The sequence below is a fragment of the Gorilla gorilla genome, chromosome 14 (assembly GCF_029281585.2).
Source record: "Gorilla gorilla gorilla isolate KB3781 chromosome 14, NHGRI_mGorGor1-v2.1_pri, whole genome shotgun sequence".
Taxonomy (NCBI): Eukaryota; Metazoa; Chordata; class Mammalia; order Primates; family Hominidae; genus Gorilla; species Gorilla gorilla.
The window spans coordinates 51,204,925-51,228,555 of NC_073238.2; the positions used below are offsets into that span (position 1 = coordinate 51,204,925).

Sequence of the window (23,631 nt, forward strand, 5' to 3'; positions counted from 1 at the left end):
GATATAGTAGATGCTTAATACATATTAATTATTGATAATTTTCTTCTTTTCCTTTACTTGAGATTTCACTTGTTTTCATCCTTTTATCACCATTCTGCCATTAGAACTCAGCTCAGGCTCTTATCACACTGAGCACTGAGGGAAGACGGAGATGATTTTGCCCCCCACGGGACATCTGGCAATGCCTGCAGAAATTTTTGGTTGTTGTAACTGGGGGAGGGAGGTACCACTGGCCTCTAGTGGGCAGAGGTCAGGGATACTGTTAAACATCCTACAAGTTGGAGGACAGTCCTGAGAATGATCGGGCTCCCAATACCAACAGAGTCATGGTTGAGAAACCCTCATCTAGACTTTAATTACTTGAAATCGACTTGGTTGTTTTACCCCACTCCCATTCTTTCTCTGTTGTAATTCACTCTTCCTGAAAATCTTAATCATTCTTATCCTGTTCAAAAGGTCTTAACACTTCTTTTGAGTATCTTCTTTTGTTAGTTACAGTTACTGCCAGATTTTCAGTAATACTAATCAATATATCAATATGAAAAGGCAGAACTGAAGCCGTTTTAAAAATTATTATTTCCGGCCAGACACAGTGGCTCACACCTGTAATCCCAGCACTTTGGGATGCCAAGGCGGGCGGATGGCTTGAGCCCAGGAGTTCGAGACCAGCCTGGGCAACATGGCCAAACCCCATCTCTACAAAAACAAAAACGAAAAACAAAAAAACAAAAATTAGCCAGGTATGGCTCTGCAGGCCTATAGTCTCAGCTACTAGGAAGGCTGAGGTGGGAGGATCACTTGAGGCTGGGGAGTTCGAGACTACTGTGAGCCGAGATTGTACAACTGCACTCCAGCCTAGATAAAAGGGCAAGACCCTGTCTCAAAAAAAAAAAAAAATCTTACATCCTTTGTTATATTTTTTAAAAGTTTTGTTTACTGTTTTGAAAATACAGATAGGGTCTCGCTATATTTTCTTGCTATGTCTCAAGCAATCCTCCCGCTTCAGCCTCCCAAAGTGCTAGTATTACAAGTATGAGCCACTGCGCCTGGACAAAAATTCTTATTTCTAATCTACATGCTTTACAACTCTTAAATCAAAAGAAAGTTTTAAATAAGGAGAACACCAAGGGAGAAATAACAAAGACTCTAAGGAATGGCAGCTAATTTTTCTTCACTGATCAAATTTCTACAGCTACAAAGGCCAAATGGCCCTTCAAATTTCATTTGAAGAATAAATGCTGTGTCATTGAATGTTATATCACACACTGGACTGTTATCTCTTATGCTGGCTAGGTATCTTCTATTCTAACCATGATTTATTTAAAATTAATGTGAACAAAAATTGGTGGGTTTTTAGAAACAGGAAATTTTAAAAAATGTTTTATTCCTTTTATTTACATGACCATATGTTATGGAATTCCACATAAGTAATTATCTTAGATGTGAAAAGACACTTACATAAATAAATGGAAAAAAATGTAGTTTCTTGAGAAATACCTCACTAAAAACCATATTCTATGCAAATCATACTTCTGATAAGGGATACACATCCAGAATATATCTCATCACCAGGAAATTGAGGCAAAAAAGAAAAAAGTTAACAGAATATATTTAAAAATTCTTAAAACTCAACAACAACAAAAAACAAACCACCCAATTCAAAAGAGGCAAAGCACTAGAATAGACACTTCTCCAAAGAAGATATACAAATGGCAAATAAGCACATAAAAGGAGGTTCAACATCATTAGTTACTAGGGGAATGAGTGCAAACCAAAATCACAAGGTACCACTTCATACCTACTAGGATGGCTCTTGTCAACAAAACAGAAAATAACAAGTGTTAGCAACAATGTGTAAAAATCAAGGATGTGCAAAAATCTGCACATTGTTGATGAGAATGTAAAATGGCTTAGCAGCTGTGGGAGAGAGTCTGGGAGATCCTCAAAAAAGTAAATGTAGAATTACCATGTGACCCAGTAACTGCACTCTTAATTATACACCAAAAACAAGAAAATAGGTACTCAATGTTCATAGCATTATTTACAATAGCCAAAAAGTGAAAACAACCTAAACATCCATCAACGAATGAATGAACAAATTGTTATATATATACAATAAAATACTACACAATCATTAAAAAGGAATGAAATTTTGACACTTGCTACAATGTGGATGAACCTTCGAAAGATTATGCTGAGTGCAATAAGCCAGACACAGAAGGACAAATAATGCATGATTCCACTTACTTATATGAAATATCTAGAATAGGGAAATTCATAGAGAAGAAAGTAGAATGAAGGTTACCAGGGGCTAAGAGAAGGGGAAAATGGGGACTATTGTTTAAATGGTACAGAGTTTCAGTTTGGGAAGATGAAAAAGTTCTGGCAATGGATAGTGGTGGTAGTTGTACATAAAACCGGAATGTGCTTAATGCCACTGAACTATATGACTAAAAATATTGAAAATGAGGCCATGTGCGGTGGTTCATGACTGTGATCCCAGGGCTTTGGGAGGCCAGGTGGAAAGATTGCTTGAGGCCAGAAGTACAAGACTAGCTAGGGCAACAGAGTGAGACCCCATCTCTACAAAAGTTGTTGTTGTTTTTGATTAGCCAGGCGTGGTGGCACCCACCTGTAATCCCAGCTACTCAGGAGGCTGAGGCAAGAGGATGGCTTGAGCACAGGAGTCTGAGGATGCAATGAGCTATGATTGCACCACTGCACTCCAGCCTGGGTGACAGCAAGACCCTGACTCTAAAAATAAATAAATAAACGTTAAAACGGTAAATTGCATTACTATTTATATTTTACCACAATAAAGGAAAATCCTATCCAAATGTTATAGTAATTTGCTTCATCACTACCTTCAAGGGATTTTACAAATGGAGTTTCTCCCTCTGCCAAATTAGAGGTATTTTAATAAACTCTAATTTTCAGGTAGAAAATAATGTGCCATCGGTACCTGGAAGCCTTGGAAGAAAACAGAATCCCTGATAAGGTAAAATGCTGGGAAATCTTCACACTCGCCCAGGCCCAGTTACATAGGTTAATCTCCTTTCAGCAGCCCACCCTCTCTGAAGGACAGCCAGTCCCATGAGATCCCCGGCAGGCTGCCTGCCTTTCAGATCCTTTCTTCTACTTAGTGCCAATTAATGTAAACATATCCATTTTCTCTGATGGTGGTGGTTTTGAGGGGGAGAAGAAAGTACTGTTTTTAAAATAACATTTGCTTCTATACTAAAAAGGGGAGAAAATATGGAACAATCTCTAGAGAAACCTTTTTTAATGAGATCTGTTTTGTTTCACAACCATCCAACAGCAATGTTACATGCCATGAATCAGTATTATTCAGCTTGATTTTCTCAGAACAAGTTATTCTTGTAATGCAAACTATAAAATTTCTTCAGTCAAAACAAATAATTAAATACAACAAACATTCCTAGATTCAACAACTGTGAGCATTCTGAAAGAAGACAGAAATACAAATTTCTGTCATGCTAAATTTTACTAATACCCCAGAGTCTCCATGACTTCAAATCAATTGAAAAGTTCACAAAATTCAAAATTCATTCTTTCATAAAACTGACTTTAGGATCCCTCCTGGAATAGGAATATAACAGAATAGAATCTACTACATAAAAATATTATTGGGTTAAGTGAATTTACCTTACAATACACAACTAAATATGAGAATATTTGAAGTTCATTTTAAAAATACATTATCATCACTCCTGAATTTGGGTATACTGTGGCCCAGAGGAAGTGACATAATAATCGCTTGAGTCTCATCTGATAAAATAGTCAAAAGGAAAAAAAAGAAGTGAAAATAAAAACAAATTAGCAACTAAACAACTAATTATGGTGGGAGGAGAAAGAACACACACAATCTCACTGTAAAATCAGAGACTCTCCAATAACGGCTTGATTTTTTATATTCACACTGAATTTCACATGAAACTGAAGGCCATGACTACAAGGGATATATGTGGCCCAAATGAAGACTCTTGGTTTACCAGGCAGCCTTGTGCTCATGGCAATGAAGTACTATGGTAAGCAGATGTCACTGGAATTTATACTTAATAAGCCACTTGGGAAGCCTTGGTCTACATTTACTTACATCCCTGAGATACAGTTCTCTTGGCCACTCGTACAGTTTGATTTTTTGGCTAGAATGTTACTATTGATTGGATATCATTTTTAAAGTTTCAACGGAGATTTTGAATTATTTTTTAAATTAAAGAGACTAGATACAGTTTTTATTGTTGCTCATTATCACTTCTTTGGAAGACAGAAACACTATTCCATTGCCTGTTTGCTATGTAGTGAAAGGGAAGTAGAATGGGCATTAAAGCAGCAAAGACAGGAGTCTAAAGGTCATGCCCAATAGTTTGGGTCACTTAAGGTAGGTTTAGAATGCTGTATATTTTTCCATGTAATAGTCTGAATATTAAGATCATATTTAAACATTTCAGTGATAAGCCAACATAACAGTGATACAAGAGAAGGCCAGCACTACCTTGTAGAGATCATGGTGTAAGTTTCTAGTATTGCAACCTACATTCTTCACACATACGTAATAAACCGTATATAATTTACACACACATAAAGTCAGCATATTCTTGGAAACATTGTATGCCACCCCACAAATGTGTTATTTTATTATTTAAGTTTGGAAGGGCCCACAATTTAATGCTTCCAGAAGCAAGAGGCAACATGATATAATGAATAAAACACAAGAATGGAGGAAGAAGACTCCAGTCTGAGTGCTAGTACCATCACTGTCATCTTCAAGTAATTAGTCACTTCCATATTGTTTCCTCCTCTGTAAAATGGAAACAATAGTCACTACCTTTTGTGCAGAAGTACTGAGGGGATGTGAGAGAAAGCAGTTTGAAAACTGCTTTATAAGTTTATAAACTTATAACTAAGTTTATATATATAACTAAGATAATATTATTGTATATTACCAACATGGAGTTATACTTCTGTTTATTCCTCCTGTAGGCTTCACTGTGGGAGTTAAAAGGTGCCTCAAAAATTAAAAACAACCGGCTGGGCGCAGTGGCTCACGCCTGTAATCCCAGCATTTTGGGAGGCCGAGGCGGGTGGATCACGAGGTCAGGAGATCGAGACCATCCTGGCTAACACGGTGAAACCCCATCTCTACTAAAAATACAAAAAAATTAGCCAGGCGTGGTGGCGGGCGCCTGTAGTCCCAGCTACTCAGGAGGCTGAGACAGGAGAATGGCGTGAACCCGGGAGGCGGAGCTTGCAGTGAGCCGAGATCGCACCACTTTACTCCGGCGTGGGGGACACAGCGAGACTCCGTCTCAAAAAAAAAAAAAAAAAATTAAAAACAAGCTCTTTAAACTAAAATTTAACCACCATTGACTCCAGGATCCTCAAATACACTATGTTCAAATGTATTCAATGAAGTGAGCCACCGCACCCAGTCAGGGAAGCTCAGATTTTTATTTGCTAAAGAGAAGCATGAAGCAGTGGAGATGGTGTGTCAACTGCTTAGCTAGGAGTTGTGGCCATTTAAAAGCATGCAAACCACTTGAATGTAGAGATGGAACCACAGTGAATATGAGAAGAGGGAGGGATGAAAACACAGACCACAGAGAATTTGCAGGGCAATGAGACGACTCTGCCTGATACTACCATGGTGGATACATGTCATGATACACTTGTCCAAACCCACAGAATGTACACCACCAAGAGTGAATCTCCCAAATTTCTACTCTGAGTCTGTATCCATACATTTCACACTTAAAAGCCCACTAAATATCATGAGGTGGGGGTTGTGAGTTGACGCCTGTAACATCAATTTCAAATAAGGCTGTTCGCAATCTGGCCTCCCCAGACTACATTCCCAGCCTCATCTCTTTTCACTCCCTTTGCCCATCACTCCTTCCCTCCCTGCCCAGAAGGTCCCTGTACAGCTCTATCTTTCCTGCTCCTTCTTCAAAACAGAGCTGGAAGCCAACTTCCTGGAAACCTTCCCTGGAGGCCCCCAGGCAACAGCACTGATCAGCTCTCTGCTGCTCCTCTGGGCTTCCACAGCACCTAACATGTGCTGGTCACTCACAACAGCACTTACCACACTTGAATCCCCAGATTTGGTAAGTGTTTTCTCCAGAGATGCCTAGCCTTCTATCAGGCCACAAGCCAAGCCACATTGTGGTCTGTACTACCTACCTAGCATGCAGGAGGCCATCAATAAATGTTGAATGAATGAAAGTAAAATCCAGTTTTATCAATACCATTAACTATTGTATTATTAATATTATTATTACTATTTTGAGAAAGGGTCTTGCTCTGTCACCCAGGATGGAGTGTAGTGGCGTGATCATGGCTCACCGCAGCCTCAACCTGCCAGGCTCAATAGATCCTCCCCCTGCAGCCTCCTGAGTATCTGGGACTACAGGCACGCCCCACCAAGACCAGCTAAATTTTTTAAATATTTTTCTCATAGAAGGGTTTTCACCATGTTGTCCAGGCTGGTCTCAAACTCCTGGGCTCAAGCAATCTGCCCCCCTTGGTCTCCCAAAGTGCTGGGATTACAGGCATGAACCATTGCACCTGGCCAACTATTGTATCATTAAGCCCCATGTAATTAATTGAAGTTCTAACCTAAAACCCATTGCTTTACTAATGCGATACAATAAATTTCTTTGAAAGACAGAATTATATAATGCATTCCCTACTTCCTATGCATAGTCTATCTACTTAAGGTAATATTATATAGAGCATAATCTGTCTGAATACTTGCAAAGTATTAAATGGCTATAAATAATCTGTTTAATATATATATTTTTAATGATGTATGGGCAATTTTTAAAATTTTATAGATGTGTGTCTCGAGGAAGGCTGTTTCCCGGCCAAAGGCTGCCTGGGGGGGTGGAGTTCATAAACCGATAAAGAATCACAAATAAGCCGTGTTATGAACTGCTGTTCGGGGAAGCTCAATTTTTTTTTTATTTTTTATTTTTTGAGACAGAGTTTCGCTCTTGTTTCCCAGGATGGAGTACAATGGCACAATCTCAGCTCACTGCAACCTCTGCCTCCTGGGTTCAAGCGATTCTCCTGCCTCAGCCTCCCCAGTAGCTGGGATTACAGGCATGCGCCACCACACCCAGCTAATTTTGTATTTTTAGTAGAGACAGGGTTTCTCCATGTTGGTCAGGCTGGTCTTGAACTCCCGACCTCAGGTTATCCGCCCGCCTCAGCCTCCCGAAGTGCTGGGATTGCAGGTGTGAGCCACCGCACCCAGTCGGGGAAGCTCAGATTTTTATTTGCTAAAGAGAAGCATGAAGCAGTGGAGATGGTGTGTCAACTGCTTAGCTAAGAGTTGTGGCCATTTAAAAGCATGCAAACCACTTGAATTTGCCTTCACTCTTCCAAATACCCCTTTGATTATGTGATTCTTCTGTTCAAACCATTTAATAGTTATCTTGACTACGGGTTAAAATTGAATAGTTCTCCTTTGCCTACAGATTAAATCCAAATTCCTTGCCCTTCCTTCCACCTTACCCTACAAAAATCAACCTATTTAGGGAAGAGAAAGGTGGGGTCGTTGAAAACCCAACATATTTAGGGAAGTGAAAGGTGGAGTGGTTCAAGTATCAACAATGAAGTGGACACTACCCTAGCAGCTGAATATTTCAAGATAAGACATGGCCCCTTTCCTCTATACTACTATTGAGACAGCAAACTAAACATATTATTATCAGGCAAGTAATAGGTGCACTATTACAACAGTTACTAGAATAGTGTATTCAAAGTGGTCTGGAGGCCCCTGGCTGGCTAAAAGGGTTGGGTGGGGTTTCCTATAGGACCAGCCATGCAAACTCACCCTTGAACCAGTAAAGGGTAGCAGGGAAAAACAGGAGGAAACTGTACAAAGGCTGGGTCCTCCTCCTGACAGACTCAGTAAGTAGTGAAATTCCATGGCCTAGGGATGTTCTCAGCATCTCTAAGTTCTCATAAGGACTTACTGAAAGAATCTCTTCCTGTTTATGTCTTCTATTTTACCTCTACCTTCTAGTTTACCTCCCAAATCCCAAATGAGATCATTCTCATTATCCTTGACAAGACTAACCAAAAATTCACACACAGAAAATACGGAAGTCTAATCAGGAAAAATACAGTCATCCCTAGGTATCTATGGGGGATTCAGTCCAGAATCCCCACAGACACCAAAATCCAAGGATGCTCAAGTCCCTCATATAAAATGGTATATTTGCATATAACCTACCACATCCTCCCTTATACTTTAAATCATCTTAGCTTACTTATAATACCTACTATACTGTAAATGCTATGTAAATAGTTTTTATATCTTACTTTTTATTTGTGTTATTTTTAATTTTTTCTCCAATATTTTTCATTTGCGGTTGGTTGAATCTGTTGATGCAGAAACTGCTGACTCACAGGGCCAGCTGAATAGAGAAATAAACCCAAATAGATTACAATTTGGGGAAGTAAGACATCTTACTATTGGAGAAATATTTTAATATTTGCTTTCTCGATCTCTTTCACGCTAACTATGCTATGAAATCCTGGAGACTAGGATTTTATTTTTGTCACTTTATTTCGTTGTGTAGTCCCCAGGGCCTGTTCTGGGGCCTCACAGGCAGTGTAGACACAATAGGCACAGAGTAAATAATGGTTGAATGAATATCCTATACAAGCCCCATAAATTTACTAGTTCCACCTTCTCAAGTGATTGCTACACCCACAAAATTGCAACACTTTAAAACCCCAAGATATAATCAATACAACTTTAAAAAAATAAAGTGTATTTAGAATATCTTGTAATAAAATTAGATGCAATGACAACAGAAAGCAAGTAAAACTGCCACTCCTTTGAAATAATACCAACTTGTCATTATTTGCAAACACAGCCAACACCTAATGACTGCTTTGTGTAAACATATAGTCAATAAGCTGAAAGGGAAGCATTCATGTCCATAAATGTTTGTCTTTGACAAATATTTTATTCAACTCCTATTCCTAAAAATAAAATTCTACTTCCACTAGAAAACAAAGAATGACTAAATGCATAAACAAGAGAAAGAAAACCACATGAGACCTAAAATCTTTTTAGCTTAACACATTTTTCATCTTCCACATTCATTACCACCATTCTTGGCTTCTAATAATCACTTATGTCATTAATAATAATCACCCATATCATCAATCACTGGGTGGTCTTGCTTTATGAACAAATGGTGTTCAATCCTGCATAGTGATTTGGAAACTGGAATTCACTTTCCCCTAGAACAATGTCATGAGTGCTAATGTACTTCCCTGGCCAGCTCACTAGGATCCTCTCAACTCACAATGCAGGTGCCTTTCACACTACTAACACTAATTCAAATATGTGATGTCTACCTTTGGCATCTGCCAATCTGCTTTCTGTAACACCCTCTTTCCACACTTAGGTGCCTCAAACTTCTCAACAGTGCTACTGCCCAAGCCTTAAAATGACTTACTCTTGGGCCAGGCGCAGTGGATCACGCCTGTAAACCCAGCATTTTGGGAGGCCGAGGCTGGCGGATCATGAGGTCAGGAGATCGAGACCATCGTGGCTAACATGGTGAAACCCTGTCTCTACTAAAAATACAAAAAATTAGCCGGGCGTGGTGGCCTGTAGTCCCAGCTACTTGGGAGGCTGAAGCCGGAGAACAGCGTGAACCCGGGAGGTGGAGCTTGCAGTGAGCCGAGATGGTGCCACTGCACTCCAGCCTGGGCAACAGAGAGAGACTCCATCTCAAAAAAAAAAAAAAAAAAAAAAAAGACTTACTCTTCCTTCTTCCTTCCTCACTCCTCCTCTCAGCCAAACTCCAATTCTCTCACTGTGATTCTCAGCAAAGAAAGGAGCAAGATGAATTCATGAACTTATGATGAAGTGTACTGATAAGAGATGTCAAATATTCTGCCACAAAGTGGGAAACTGATGGAATCTGTGAATCCCTTTCTGCGTTACCATTAACTCCTGAAATGTGGTACTACCAAGCCAGTTAAATTTAGATACAAGAATTCAGAAAGCAACCCCTAGCACTTCAGTTGAACGCTACCGTCCATCAAATGCTTCTTAAAAAAGACCTGCAAATCTGCTGTAAGCTTTCCATAGCCCACAAGTACTTAGGACAAAATCCTTTAGAATGACATTAACCATTGCACAATTATTGCGTTTTGTGAAAACAAATCAAAATACACAGTAACCAAAGTAAATCTGTATTTGATAGGCTTCTAAGCACTTTAACAGATGAAAAGTAAAAAACAGGCTGTATGGAAGAGGATATTCCATAGATGAAAGCAGTCATTTAAGGCAAATGGCCCAGTCTATCTAGGGCTGTGCTCCTGGGGTCAGTGAGTTCAGGATGTGGCTACCTCACAGTGTTCACACTTCTACTACTTGCAAACTCTAAGTCATCAGAATCCTCAACTCAGAATCCCCAATGTCACCAACACGTTTGAATGGCCCCAAGACCACATGTATGCTATCCAGATTCCTTTGTTCAGTGATAGAAAACTGGCAACTGGTGTCCTAGAATGAATGGGCATCCCCTGGCACTCCTAGTGCTTGTAAACTGAAGATTGCTTTTTGCAACTGCAGCACCAAACTCTCCTCGGGACTGAGGAGTACATGTTTTCTATTTATAGTCCCTCAGAATTAAATATGAAAAAGAAAAGGAAGTGATCAGATATTAAGTATTAAATTTCCCCAAGGGGAAATTCACATAAAAATAATCCCCACCAGTGAATCAGCTAATCAGAGTACCAAAGAATGAGACAAAGAGAGACAGAGAGAGAAAGAAGATTTTGATATTTCATATCTAAAAAAGAGGAATTGGAAATTGTCATTATAGGAAAAAATCAGAACTACATAGGTCTCCTTTACAATTATTCTTTGGGTTAAACTTTTTTCTTTGAATTAAATGTGGGCTGGGAATGAGGGGGAAGAACCATAATCTCTTCAGTGCTTATGACTTCTAAAGTGTTACAACCGTGTGCACACACATATACAATCCACCTTAATATTTATGCCTTTTATTTTAAATTCTGAATTTAAATTTTATATTGGGAGTCGTTTTGATTCTTGAAAAATGCGTTTTGAGCTGATTAGAGCTTCCCAATTAAAACGGTACAATTGAATATATTATACGGGCATGACATTTATAAGCAAATTCTATTTTTTCACATCATATTAACTTTAATACTGGATTGTTACACAGAACATGATATATTTTAAAATGAGAGTTAGTATTGTTCGATAATAGAATGACCAAGGCACAGAAGGGAGATTCTGCCTCTGACGAGGCTGATAACAAGACCCTTTATACATCCAACGTGAACAAAGCAGCAGCTCATCTCAGTAGCAGTCTGCTTTTCTTTTGTGAGCATAGTTTGAAACACATACACTAGAAACAGTATCAATTTTTATGCGGCTATGGTGGGGGGAGGAGTCAGCATATCGTGTTAGCAATTTTCTGTGGAATCACATTAGTGTTTCATTGTGGTAGCCATATCACATTAAAATCTGTTTTTCTACTAAATGGCTTCCATTGTGTATTTAGTGAATCTGATATGGAAAATTGCTAATGCAATAAGAGTATCATAGAAGCTTTCCTGACTGTAATGCTCAGCCACAATATTCAGGAGAAGGAGGCTCTCAACTGGGATTTCAGGCCTCTTAACTAGTCCTCAGCTCAGATTCAACACCAGCTTCTTGAAAGATGGACTTTATCCTATGGGTGAAATGCTTTTACAGATTTTATTTCAGGAGGGACCATGGGTTCAGTGAAAAAATGTGTCATGTATTTGTTATTTATTGATAGAGTACTATAAAGGGCACTGTGGTCAGCATTCAGAGAATAAAAAAGGTAGATGAAACAGTCCCTTCCTTCCTGGATCTTGTAAGGATGGTCTGAGGGGAAGAAATAAATTAGTCTATGAGTAACTTAATACAAAACAGGTAAGAGTTGAAAAGGCGAAGAGTCACAGGAGCTCGAAGGAGGACATACCTGGGACCAGGGTCATCACAGAAAGTCCCATGAAGGCAGCGCCTGAACAGGGCATACAAGATGAAGAAGTCATATTTGAGGATCCTGTGGGAGGTGGGGAAGCTGGGAAGGCCTCAGCGTGGGGTAAAGGTGCACAGGAGAGGAAAGCCAGGGTATGCATGGAAACTAGCATTTGCTATTTTAACTGCAGCATAAAATAGGGAAAGACCGGGAAGATAAGCCTGGAAAAGTGGTCTTGGGTCAGCCTAACACAAAAGGAAGCCGACACCAAAGGAGAGCAGAATACAAGTCGGGCAAGTGTGGCCGAGGTGTCCGTCATGGTTTTGGGGTAGGAAGTGTCAGGATGAAGACCACCAAGCAAGAAGAACATCCAGTTTCCATGGGTATAATGACTCCTAATGCTAACAGATATCTTGAAATCCTAACAACTTTAGTTGACACAAGTTTCTTAAGACACAAAATTTACCGGAATATTTATTTTAAAAGGTTAGTTTATTACCAAGGGATAATTGTTTATTTTTTAAATGTCCTTACTTAGGACACGGACATTCACCAGGATAACATGAAACATTGTGAAAATGCTCACAGTATTGTAAGCACTTATGCATTTACTGTTTGCATTTTTTTTTTTTTGCTTTAGAATAACTTTTCAACCCACTAGCAACAGTAACCAAGGAAATATAAATCCAACAGCCTAGAATTACAACTATTTGAGAAGATTCATGGTTTCAACGTACTGCTATATTTACTGTTTCATTCCGGACAGTTTCCCGTTTTTTTAACTCCTCTCTAAGTGTCCAAAACAATATACAGAAAGTCTGCACTAAGCTTCGTTAAAGCTTTAAAATTTAGCATAGTATGTCTGGCAAATCAGAAAAACCACATATTTGTCATAACCTTTACCTTCCCTAATATCAGAGTACATCCTGTGGATAAGGATTATTTCCCACATATTAAAGCAGAACACGATGAAACTGCTGTCCTATTTATTACAGAGGGAATGTCAGATATAAACTAGTTACCTTAATCCTACAGTGATCACTTACGAAACACCATCCCTCCAGTTTGGCAATGCATAGTGCACTCTCATTAATCAGAATTAAACTATTTGGAAAACATATTGAGTATTTTCATACTGACATTGAATATTTTCATCTTTATGAAACAACTTCTGGACAGACTTTTTTCCCTCCAACTGATCACATGATTAGTAAAGACAGTGTACCAGTTGTTTATTACTTATGGATATCTTTAGTAATGTTTCATTTAAAAAACAAAACAAAACTATTCTTTCTCATCCATGTCTTGGGCAATCACAGATGCAAGAGTTGACATCTGTGAATATTTTCTGATTACTTACTAACTAGGAATATATAAGTTAAAAAATTTTTTTAAAGGAGAAAAGCCAAATAGTTCATGTTGACTTTGAAAGACTGATGACAATGATGTGGCAATTCTAAAGTACTTAGAGGTTTAACCCAAAATTTGTTTACGTCTTTGATTTTTAGTAAACACTGCACTGATAAACATGAGTTTGTTCAGATCAAGAGTATGTTGGCATTCTCTTAAGCATAGTTTGAAACCAGAGAGCTCAAGCATAAAACAGCTCTGACAAAGATAACCAGTCAAGCATAAAAATGGGAGTTGGTTGTGTCAGAATACATTAAGAGGCCGAAGGCTGTCTGGCAGACAGCTGTCTTGCCATCATTGAAGGTGACTATTACCACTAAAAGTTGTTTTTCGGATACAGTACTTGAAATTGCTGTCATCTTGTATTTAAAATGTTCCTTATTTATAAAGCGTTACATCCTTTTCTTATCTGAAGCCTCCTTCTTGGATAACCACAAACCTAAAAGCAGTCTAAAATTGTGCTGATGCTTTCCTACAAGCACAGGGAAACTCTTTTATTGAATCTTTGTCTATTTGGAGTTGAGAATGTCTTTGGCTTTTATTTTAAATGCCTTCTTAAATATAGATCACTATTTTTAAAATGTAAACATCCAAAGGCATTCCCTCACACTTGGAGGAATGCTAAGGCAGGAGATATGCTTGTAGTAGTCACATTTCACTTTCCCAGACGGGTGCCACAAACGTTCCGCTCAGTTACTGCTTAGGAGGCAGCATTATTAAATGCCTCACGACTTAACGGTCAGCCTCCATGCTTCTTGCTAACCTACATTTCCAAAAGATCATCCGAGAAATCTGGCAAGCCACCGAAATGGTACTAGTAAACTGGATCCATCCAAAGAACTCCACAGTGCCCTGTGGGTGTGTTTCTCACTGTAAACTACTGGGTAAAGAATTTACATACAATTTTATCTCCAAACTCGATTTGTATCCTTTGTAGGTTAGTTCTCAGGAGTACCCACTCCAGCCCAGAAATAAGTCAAGGTAGTATTTCCAAACTATCACTTCAAATGTCCACGGTCAAGGGCAGGAGGAGGAAGGAATAGTAACGGGAAGACTTGTCAGCGATTAGCCATCCATAAAAATGTTCTCCCAGCTCTCCTCCTTCCGATCACAAAGCTGGCGTCAGGCAGTCTCCTGTATCTGCTCCCCACCTCGCCCCCTCCCCTCTGCGGAGAGCTGGCACCGAGGGGCGGGCCAAGGAAAAGACAAACACCCCGGCTCCGACACAGTCCAAGCGCGAGCCCGGAGACACTTGAACAACATTCCTAACTTTTTTTCTCACTTCGCATGCCTCAAAGGTAAACAAAGCAAAAAGCCTACGAAACAGAAGGCAAGTGAGGCCAATTCGGCACTGGCGAGTTTCAAAGTGGCCCCCAAAGAGTCACAGTGACGACCCCCGCCGCCCCCGCTGTCCGCTGTCCGCTGTCCCTGATCTCCAGCTACAGCAAGCGACTCCACAGGCGCCTATCCTGGTCCCTGCCCACGCCCCGGGCCCCAGCCCCGACCCGACCGCCGCCCCCGCTGCGGGTCGAACATCCCCTGACAGGTCCCGGAGCCCGCGGCGCGGGCGGATGCAGGCGCGAGGCAGGCGAGCTGCGCCGCGGCCAACTCCCCAGAGCGGCCCCCTCCGGCCCCGCGCCCACCCCACCCCACCCCACCCCAGACAGGCTCCACCAAGAAACCCCGGGACAGCGAGCGCCAAGAGCCAAGCCTCACGCCGAGGAGCCTCCCAGGCTGCCCCGAGGACGAACAACTTCGCCCTCCACTCAACGCGCTCACACGCACGCACACAAGCAGCGCGCGGCCGAGGAGGGCACGTCTTACCTGTCCCCGCGGTGCCACTCATCCCTCCCCCACCCAGGTCCGGCGCCCCCCACCCCGCCCCCGCGGTGGTCCCCCGGCCGCCCGCTCCGTGCGCCGCGCACTCACTGCCTGGCTGCGCGCGCCCAGCGCCTGCAGGGCCCGGCGGCGGCGGCGGTGGCGGGGACCGAGACAGCGGCTGCAGCGGCGGCGGCGGCGGCGGCGGCAGCCCCAGCCGGCGTCAGTCAGACTGGAGCCGCGAAGCCTCATCGCCCGTATTAGTGCGCCGACCTGGAAAGCGGCCAGGGAGCCCTGCTTGCGGCCCGCCCCCGCCCGCCGCCGCGCGCTCTGGCCGCTCCGGGAGCCGCAGAGGAGGGGGATGCGCGGGCCCGGCGGGGGGCGGGAGCGAGACCGGCCCCACGGCCACGTGCGCGGAAACTCGCGGCGCGGGGGTGTCGGGGTAGTACTCCTCGCAGCGGCCTGCGGCTCGGTTCCCGCCTCTTCCCCACCCCCAGCCCCGGGCTGCCCTCTCGGTCCCCCTGCGCGACCCCAGGCTCGGCTCCTGCCCGGCCTGCTGGGGGGGCCCCGGGGTGGGGTGGGAGCCCTTTGTCTGCGTGGGTCGCCTCGCGTCTCTCTCTCCCACCCCACCTCTGAGATTTCTTGCCAGCACCTGGAGCCCGAAACCAAAAGAGTTGTCACCCCAACAAGAATATAGGATCACCCCCCCCCCATCAGTCTAGAGACCCTTCTGAGCTGCTGTTTCTCACATGTTTCTGGGCCCTGATAGTGACTCTCACTTGCCCTGTTTGTTCCTGATTTGCTTTTCGGAGTAAGGGGATCCTGTTCCCATGGACAGTGACAGAGCAACTGGGCCGCACTGGCATAGGCAGAAGAAAATCTAATCACTCTGGGGGTGAGTGGTGGTTAAAACGACTCATGTAATTATGTGGATTGTAATTTCCTTACGCATATTTATTTGCTTAACAACCCAGCATGTGAGATATATTATCTAATCTAATAAAAGATACAAACTTATGGGCACACAGCAATGTTACTGTACAACTTTCTCGTCTCACGGCCTGGCTGTCCCCCACGTAGCCTGCCTCTTAAAGTCACTGTGGACTCCTGGAACCCACTCAGAAACGCCACTTAGGAAGAACCACCTCTGATTCCCCATCAGCCCGTAGCTCCTCACAGAAAAGGCATTTGCGGCAGGGGTGAACGTGGAATAAAGCCACAGGGCAGTTTTCAGCTTGTTCCTGTGTGCAGGAAAGTCATACCTCCAGTAGGCCCCGATGGCGGCTCCGAAATGTAAAGCAAGGCCTTAAATTTAACTGCTTTTTCTAGTTCTCAAAGCACTGCACTTTCTTCATGGCAGATGCTATTTTTGCATTATTATACCGTTGTAGTTGAACGGTGATTTGTTTAAAACAACATTTGCAGCAGAACCTTAAATACCATGCCTTAACCTCAAAGTCTTCTTTCTACACTGGCCCAGATACCTCTGCACCCGGCTATGTGTTGGGTTTGAGATTGTCCTGGGTGAGAAACACCAGGAAACAGCGGGACTGGTAAGGGCTACAGATTATATATTAAGGATTAGGCTGGATGTGGACTTTATTGCCAGTAAACTAATTAGGTCCTCAGAATTGATACCTTGTGGCTCAAGTTTTTAAAAATTAAATTAAGAAAAGAAATGGCCCAATCACTATCTCAGTTTCCTTCTCGTATATGAGCATAATGCGGAGGACACGATGCAGAGAAAGAAATTATAACCTCTGCAGCGCTGGCTCATGCTTCTGGCATGGAGTCTTTCTCAGTTCGCGGAATTCTCTTGACTCTTGGCAGGCCTTTGATTTAGAGTGTGTCTAGTCTGCTCTTTTCTGTACGTTCTCATTTACATACCAGGATATTTCTGCACGATGATGACTTTTTCCTGCCTAAACATTAGTCTGTCCACTGATATAATTCCTATCATGTATTCCTCAAGGCTAGTATAGAAAGTTAATCCGTTACACTCAAGAACAATAAGATCTGGTGAGTTCCAAGAAGGAGAAAATGCTTGGCCTAAGACAGAAGGCGCAGTGTTGACACTCCATTTTACAGAAGCTGACTATCCTGGTTAATGGAAAGCTAGACTTTGCTTTATCTTTCCCGGTGATTTCTTGATTGGCTGTGGTTTTACTGCTTAATAGAACTTCCACCAAAACATTCTGTTATGGGAATCATATGAAAGGAGACTCAGTCAGAGGTTGTGATTTGGTAGAACCGCCAGTGACATTTTGGTTCAGGACCTCAAAACCACGGCAAAACTGAAATCTGTTTTCTGAAAGGTGATAAGGTCTTGGCCTAACACGAGCTCCCTCAGGCTATAAAACAGTGGTAGGAAGGGCAGCTTCCTTACCCCAAGAGAGAGCCGATTCTTTGCGTTTGCCATATACCCAGCATAAAACCAGATTGTGGTCTTTGAAGCTGTCCCTGAAGTGACAGTGGAGAGAACCGGGCAGCCCAGAAACCCCAGGCAAGGAGATTGATCCTGCAAGAGAAGGGGGTTCATCATGGCGGATGACCTAAAGCGATTCATGTATCAAATGTTACAAGGTGTTGAAGGGCTCCATGCTATTGTTGTCTCAGAGTTGGAGTACCTGTTATTAAAGTGGCCATTGATAATGCTCCAGAGCATGCTTTGAGACCTGGTTTCTTACCTACTTTTGCCCTTGCAACAGACCACGGGAGCAAACCTGGACTTTCAAAAAATAAAAGTATCATCTGTTACTGTTACACCTACCAGGTGATTCAGTTAAATCATTTACCTTTGGTGGTGAGTTTCATAGCCAGCAGCAATGCCAATACAGAACTAATTGTCAGCCTAGAAAAGAAACTTACTCCATTATTTGAAGAATTGAGACAAGTTGTGGAAGTTTCTTAATCAGACAGTGGTTTCAATGTGTACCTTATCTTTATTATAACAACACAATATCGATCCAGCAATCGTTAGACCATAATACTTTTATCCATGTCCTCAAGAAAGGGCCTCTTTTTCCAACTTATACTGAAGAGCAAGCATATAGATAAAATTTATGGACGAATTGATTGTTATATTTTCTGGTGTAGGGTCTTTTCTTATTTAGTGAGATCTGGGGATACCACAAAAATAGTTCAGTCTGTCACAGCTCCCATGGAGTTAGTCCAGCCACCAAATATGGATGGGATTCTATTCCGTGGATCAGAATCAAACTGGTACATTGATCCATTTGAGCCATTAAGTGCTCTCTATTGTACAATCTGCCCAGGCCTGCAGAATGAAGCAGATTTTTTACTGCGAATAATAATGAGATATTTTTCTTCAGATTATGTTTTATTTCTTCTCATTGAGTGTGAGGAACATAAAATGACTTAGTAAAAGCAATAAAATCAGTACAGTCACTAGCTTTCCTTTGTACTTATTATTTTATGATATAAATGAATATTACTGATTGGTTTGATTCTTCTCAGAGGGTGCTGCTCTTTAATGAAAATAAAAATTATAGCTAATGGTTTTTCCTCAAACTCTGCTTTCTATAACTAATCAGTGTTTTAATGTTTGTGTGTTCTTTATAAAATTTAAATGTAATTGGTTACTGAATTCTGTTTCCAATATTAGTATCTATGTAAACATGATAGTATAACCATTTTTTCATCTGTGAGTATACATAAAATAGTATTAAAAAATAAAAAAATAACAGATTGTAACAAAGTCTGTAGTCATCCATGGATGCAAAGATTCTGCTTTGTACGTCTCTTGTACCTTAAGTTTGAGCTAGCATGATAATGGTTCCACTCAGAGTAATAACTAGGAATCATAGCCTCCACACTCCTCCCACCTCAAGTCTCCTTTCTAAATTTTATCTGTAACTCTGTCCTGATGCTGCACTTTTTCTGCCTCCCATTCGGACTTTCCTTGAAAGTCATCTTTCATTCCATAATCACTATTGAATGCTTTCCTAAGTACCAGGCACCCGAATTAACTATATGAACACAGAGCACTGGCCCTTAGTAAAGGCAGCCTAAGAGAGAGATACATCTACCAATGATTATCACACAACTTTGTGTGTCACCGTAGGGGAGTGGGCACAGGGAGGTGTCAGGGAGCTCTTCACAGGGTCGAAATTTTAGCTCCAACCTGAGAAGAGAGCATGAACACTTACTGTCCTGCACCCCCCTGGGCCTCCACCCTGCCTGAGTGGGTGCAGCCCTGCATGTGCCGGCCTCACAGCAGAGTGCAGGCTGCACTTCAGCCCACTTGCCACCCTGGCCTGACACTCTAATGCAGGCCCAACTTGTTCAATCATGAAGGCAGAATGCCTACTATGTGCAGAATTCCCTGACACTTTGAGTAGAAAAGCCTCAGTTTTCCTAAGAGAATTGTCAAACTAGTTGGATAGATAAGAAAAACAATGTTAACACAGCAGTTCATCACCAAATACATTCTAAAGGATTGAGACAAGAGAGCGATGGACCATCTTGACTCAGCAGTGAGGATCAGACCCTGTCTCCATTGTGAGAGTCCCCCAACCGGGAACTGGACTGGCGCTTCCCACACCTCCTCTCATTTCCCTCTCATGACCTCTCACGGGAGAATTATCATCTGCATTTTACGTTGAGGAACCTGAGGGACACACAGACTATCCCCTCCAGGCTGCCTTTCTCCAACGCCCAGGTATTTACACCTCATTGTTGTCCTGGAACTTGAAGTGGAGTTGAAAAGTGATGAACATGGGCAGTGACATCCCAGGAAGAATAATCTACACAGGCTAGAAGGTGGAAGGGGCTGAGGGAGAAAATTTTGTAGAGATAAGAGGTAAGGAGACCAATTAGGAAGCCATTGCAACATTCTAGGCATGAGGTGATGGGCATCTGTGGGATTCTAGAAAAGTGAGGAGGAGATGTATTTATGGACACTTTGAAGAGATAATCGATAAACTTTGGCAAAAAAAAAAACTGGCGGAATCAAGGATTGAAGACGGGAGGAAATGCTACCTTTAGATGAAATAGGTTAATAAGTACTATGAAGCAGGAAACTATGCTTTGGGGAAAAAAGATAAAAGAAAATCACCCTCCTCTTCCCACAATTGTTCCTAAAATGTATTTACCTTTTTCCACCTCAGAGCAGCATCACTACATGAAATTATATAAACTATGTATATGTTTGTTTTGACTGGCTCCTCTGTTAGAAGGCTGGTCTTGCTCACTACTTGTATCCCCACAGCCTGGAACAATGCCTGGCACACAGTAGGTGCTCAATAAATATTGGTCGAATCAATGAAATGTTTAGTATGTGGTGAAAAATATTCAGAAAGTAATTAGAAGACAGATGTGGCTTTGCCTTTCTAAAGGGAGCGATTGCTATGCAGCTCCAGCCAGCTCTGGCCGTGTGAGAATAAGAATATCCTTTCAAGAGATAACAGACATCCAGAATTTTATGGAAAATCTTACAACTTAAAATAGTTTTTTTCTGTCGCCCAGGCTGGAGTGCAGTGGTGAGATCTAGATTCACTGCAACCTCCGCCTCGTGGGTCCAAGCAATTCTCCTGCCTCAGCCTCCCGAGTAGCTGGGACTACAGGTGCATGCCCCCATGCCCAGCTAATTTTTGTATTTTTAGTGGAGATGGGGTTTCACTGTGTTGATCAGGCTGGTCTCGAACTCCTTATCTCCAGGTGATCCGCCCTTCTCGGCCTCCCAAAGTGCTGGGTTTACAGGCAGGAGCCACTGTGCCCAACCACAACTTAAAATATTTTGCAACCCACCTGGGTTTTATGGTGAACCAAGTTTGGCTAGCAATTTGCAGCCTCTGGGTTTCACTTCTCTTGAGTCCATTTGGCATCTCTCTTTTTGTTCTATGAGAGAGAAACAATAACCAAGGTCATGAAATCAATCAAATTAGAGCTTTTCGTCCTGGGAGGGAACAAACCCTTTCTCAAACCGACACAGTATTTGGCCTTTCTTCCACTGTCAGACTTCACAAGGAGGGCTGATATTTGTTTCTTCTTCCTTGCCACCCCACCCTTCCTAATTTCACCAAATCTGGCTTTTGTCTTCCGCTGTGCACTGTTTGATTTCAGTGCTGTTCTAATATTCTTAGAGGTCACCGGTGACCTTTTAATCATTATTCAGTGTTTTGTTGACTATCATTCTTTTTTAAAAAATTTTGAAACGCACCTTTATTATTTCAGTTAAATTCATGTTACTATTGGAGTTAATCAGATTTATTCATTTATTTTAAAATGTGCTTAGTAATATGTTATTTGGAACCATTTTAGGGACTAGATGAGACTGACTTTTTTTTAATGTCTGATTTTTTTTCCTGCCTCAGGTTTATTTGTACAAATAGCACAGGAGAACACCAACCCCATGTACACGGCAGCCTGGGGGTGTCGCACTAGTCCTCTGTCCTCACGTTGGCAGACAAAGACAAAGATCTCTACTCTGAAGCCTTTGTAGGAGGCTGGGCACCTAGGGAGCCTGAGCTGGAACTGGAGCTGGAGCTGCAGCCTGGGTCTTGATTTATTCCTTGGCCTTGGCCTTGGCCTTGGCCTTTGGCCAGCACAGCCTGAGCCCCTGGGCAATGAGGGCACAAGCATACTTCCCAAGCTTGGAGTAGGGCAATATAGGCAAGTCGATCAAGCTTGCAGCTGACTCCCTTTGGGATCTTGGGCTTAACCTCCTTGGGCTTTACGAGGGCCTCGATAGCCTTGGCACGTGCACTCATGGCCTTGGCACTGTTGGCCTGCATCTTCTTTGGGTCCTTCTTGTTGTGCTTCTTGGCAAAGCACATGTTCCTCAGGAACTCAGGGCCCATCCCCCTTAAGAGATTCGTATGGGCTGGGCGCAGTGGCTCAGGCCTGTAATCCCAACACTTTGGGAGACCGAGGCAGGTGGATCATGAGGTCAGGAGATCGAGACCATCCTGGCTAACACGGTGAGACCCCGTCTCCACTAAAAATACAAAAAATTAGCCAGGTGTGGTGGCAGGCACCTGTACTTCCAGCTACTCGGGAGGCTGAGGCAGGAGAATGGCCTGAACCCGGGAGGCGGAGGTTGCAGTGAGGCAAGATCGAGCCACTGCACTCCAGCCTGGGCAACAGAGCGAGCCTCCATCTCAAAAAAATAAAAGAGAGAGATTCGTATCTTTGTGATCAGAGTTTCTTGATGCCATTTCTGTGCAGTTTTGGGGACTGGTTGTGTGTTGTGTGGTTTTTGGACTTAGACATGTCTGCAACGTAAGCCGTGGCTTCCTGGAAGCGGAAGCTAATGTCTTTAATTTTTTTAAATGTACAGTTCAGTAGTCTTAACTATTGTCTTGCAGCAACAGATCTCTAGAACTTTTTTATCTTGCAAAACTGAAACTCAATGCCTATTAATCACTAATGCCCTCTCCCCCAGTTAGAAACTACCTTTCTACTTTCTGTCTCTGTGATTTTTGACTGATTTGGATACTTCATATGAGTAGGGTCGTACAGTATTTGTCCTTTTGTGACCGGCTTATTTCACTTAGCATAATGTCCTGGAGGTTTGTCCATGCTGTAGCATGTGACAGGATTTCTTTATTTTTTTAAGGCTGTATAACATTCTGTTATTGCGTGTATATACCATATTTTCTTTATCCATTCATCAGTGAACATTTGAGTTGCTTCTACCTTGTGGCTGTTGTGAAAAAATGAACATGGGTGTGCAAGTATCTCTTTGAGATTCTGCTTTGAGTTCTTTGGATGTATATCCAGAAGTGGATTGTTGGAGCAAACAGTAATTCTGTTTTTAATTTTTTGAGAAAACGCCATATTGTTGTCCACAATGGCTGCCACATTTTACACGCCCAACAGTGCACAAGGGTTCCAATTTCTCTACATCCTTGCCAACTCTTGTTATTTTGTGTTCTTTTGACAGTGACCATCCTACAGGGTGCGAGGAGATGGCTCGTTGTGGCTTTGATTTGCATTTCTTTTATGAATAGTGCTGTTCAACATCTTTTCGCATGCCTGTTGGCATTTGTATACCTTCTTTAGAGAAATGTCTGTTCAAGTCCTTTGCCAATGTTTTATTCTGGTTGTAATTGTGGTTGTTGTTGCTGTCCAGTTGTAGGAGTTTCTTATGTAATCTGAAGATGAACCCTTATCCGATATGTGATTTGCAAATATATTCTCCCGTTCTGTAGGTTGATTTTTTTATTCTGTTGAATGTTTCTTTTGATGCACAGATGTTTTTTAAGTTCGATGTTGTCCCATTTGTCTACTTTTGCTTTTATTGCTTGTGCTTTTGATGTCATATTTGCTTCTCGTTCTTGATACCTCTGCTGCCCTTAACAAACCCACAAAGATTTTAATAAATTAAATCAATAAATGAATGAAT

The 23,631-nt window shown here is 42.0% G+C and overlaps 1 protein-coding gene and 1 pseudogene across 6 annotated transcripts in view; one reads left to right on the forward strand and one right to left on the reverse strand.

Moving 5' to 3' along the window:
• The window catches only part of SMAD9 (SMAD family member 9), a 75,440-nt gene extending 59,817 nt beyond the window's left edge, over positions 1 to 15,623 (reverse strand). For 2 of the 6 annotated variants that reach the window (XM_055359453.2, XM_055359451.2), the window contains exon 1: positions 15,270 to 15,347. The gene's annotated coding sequence lies outside the window, so the exon portion shown is untranslated. Of the gene's footprint in view, positions 1 to 2,632; positions 2,755 to 15,269; positions 15,348 to 15,374 lie in introns of those variants that run through there. The other 4 variants (XM_063697263.1, XM_055359452.2, XM_031001366.3 and 1 more) reach the window with 3 other exon arrangements.
• A 2,130-nt stretch (positions 15,624 to 17,753) lies between these two features.
• LOC101139028 (ragulator complex protein LAMTOR3-like) lies at positions 17,754 to 18,174 on the forward strand (annotated as a pseudogene).
• Positions 18,175 to 23,631: the final 5,457 nt, after the last annotated feature.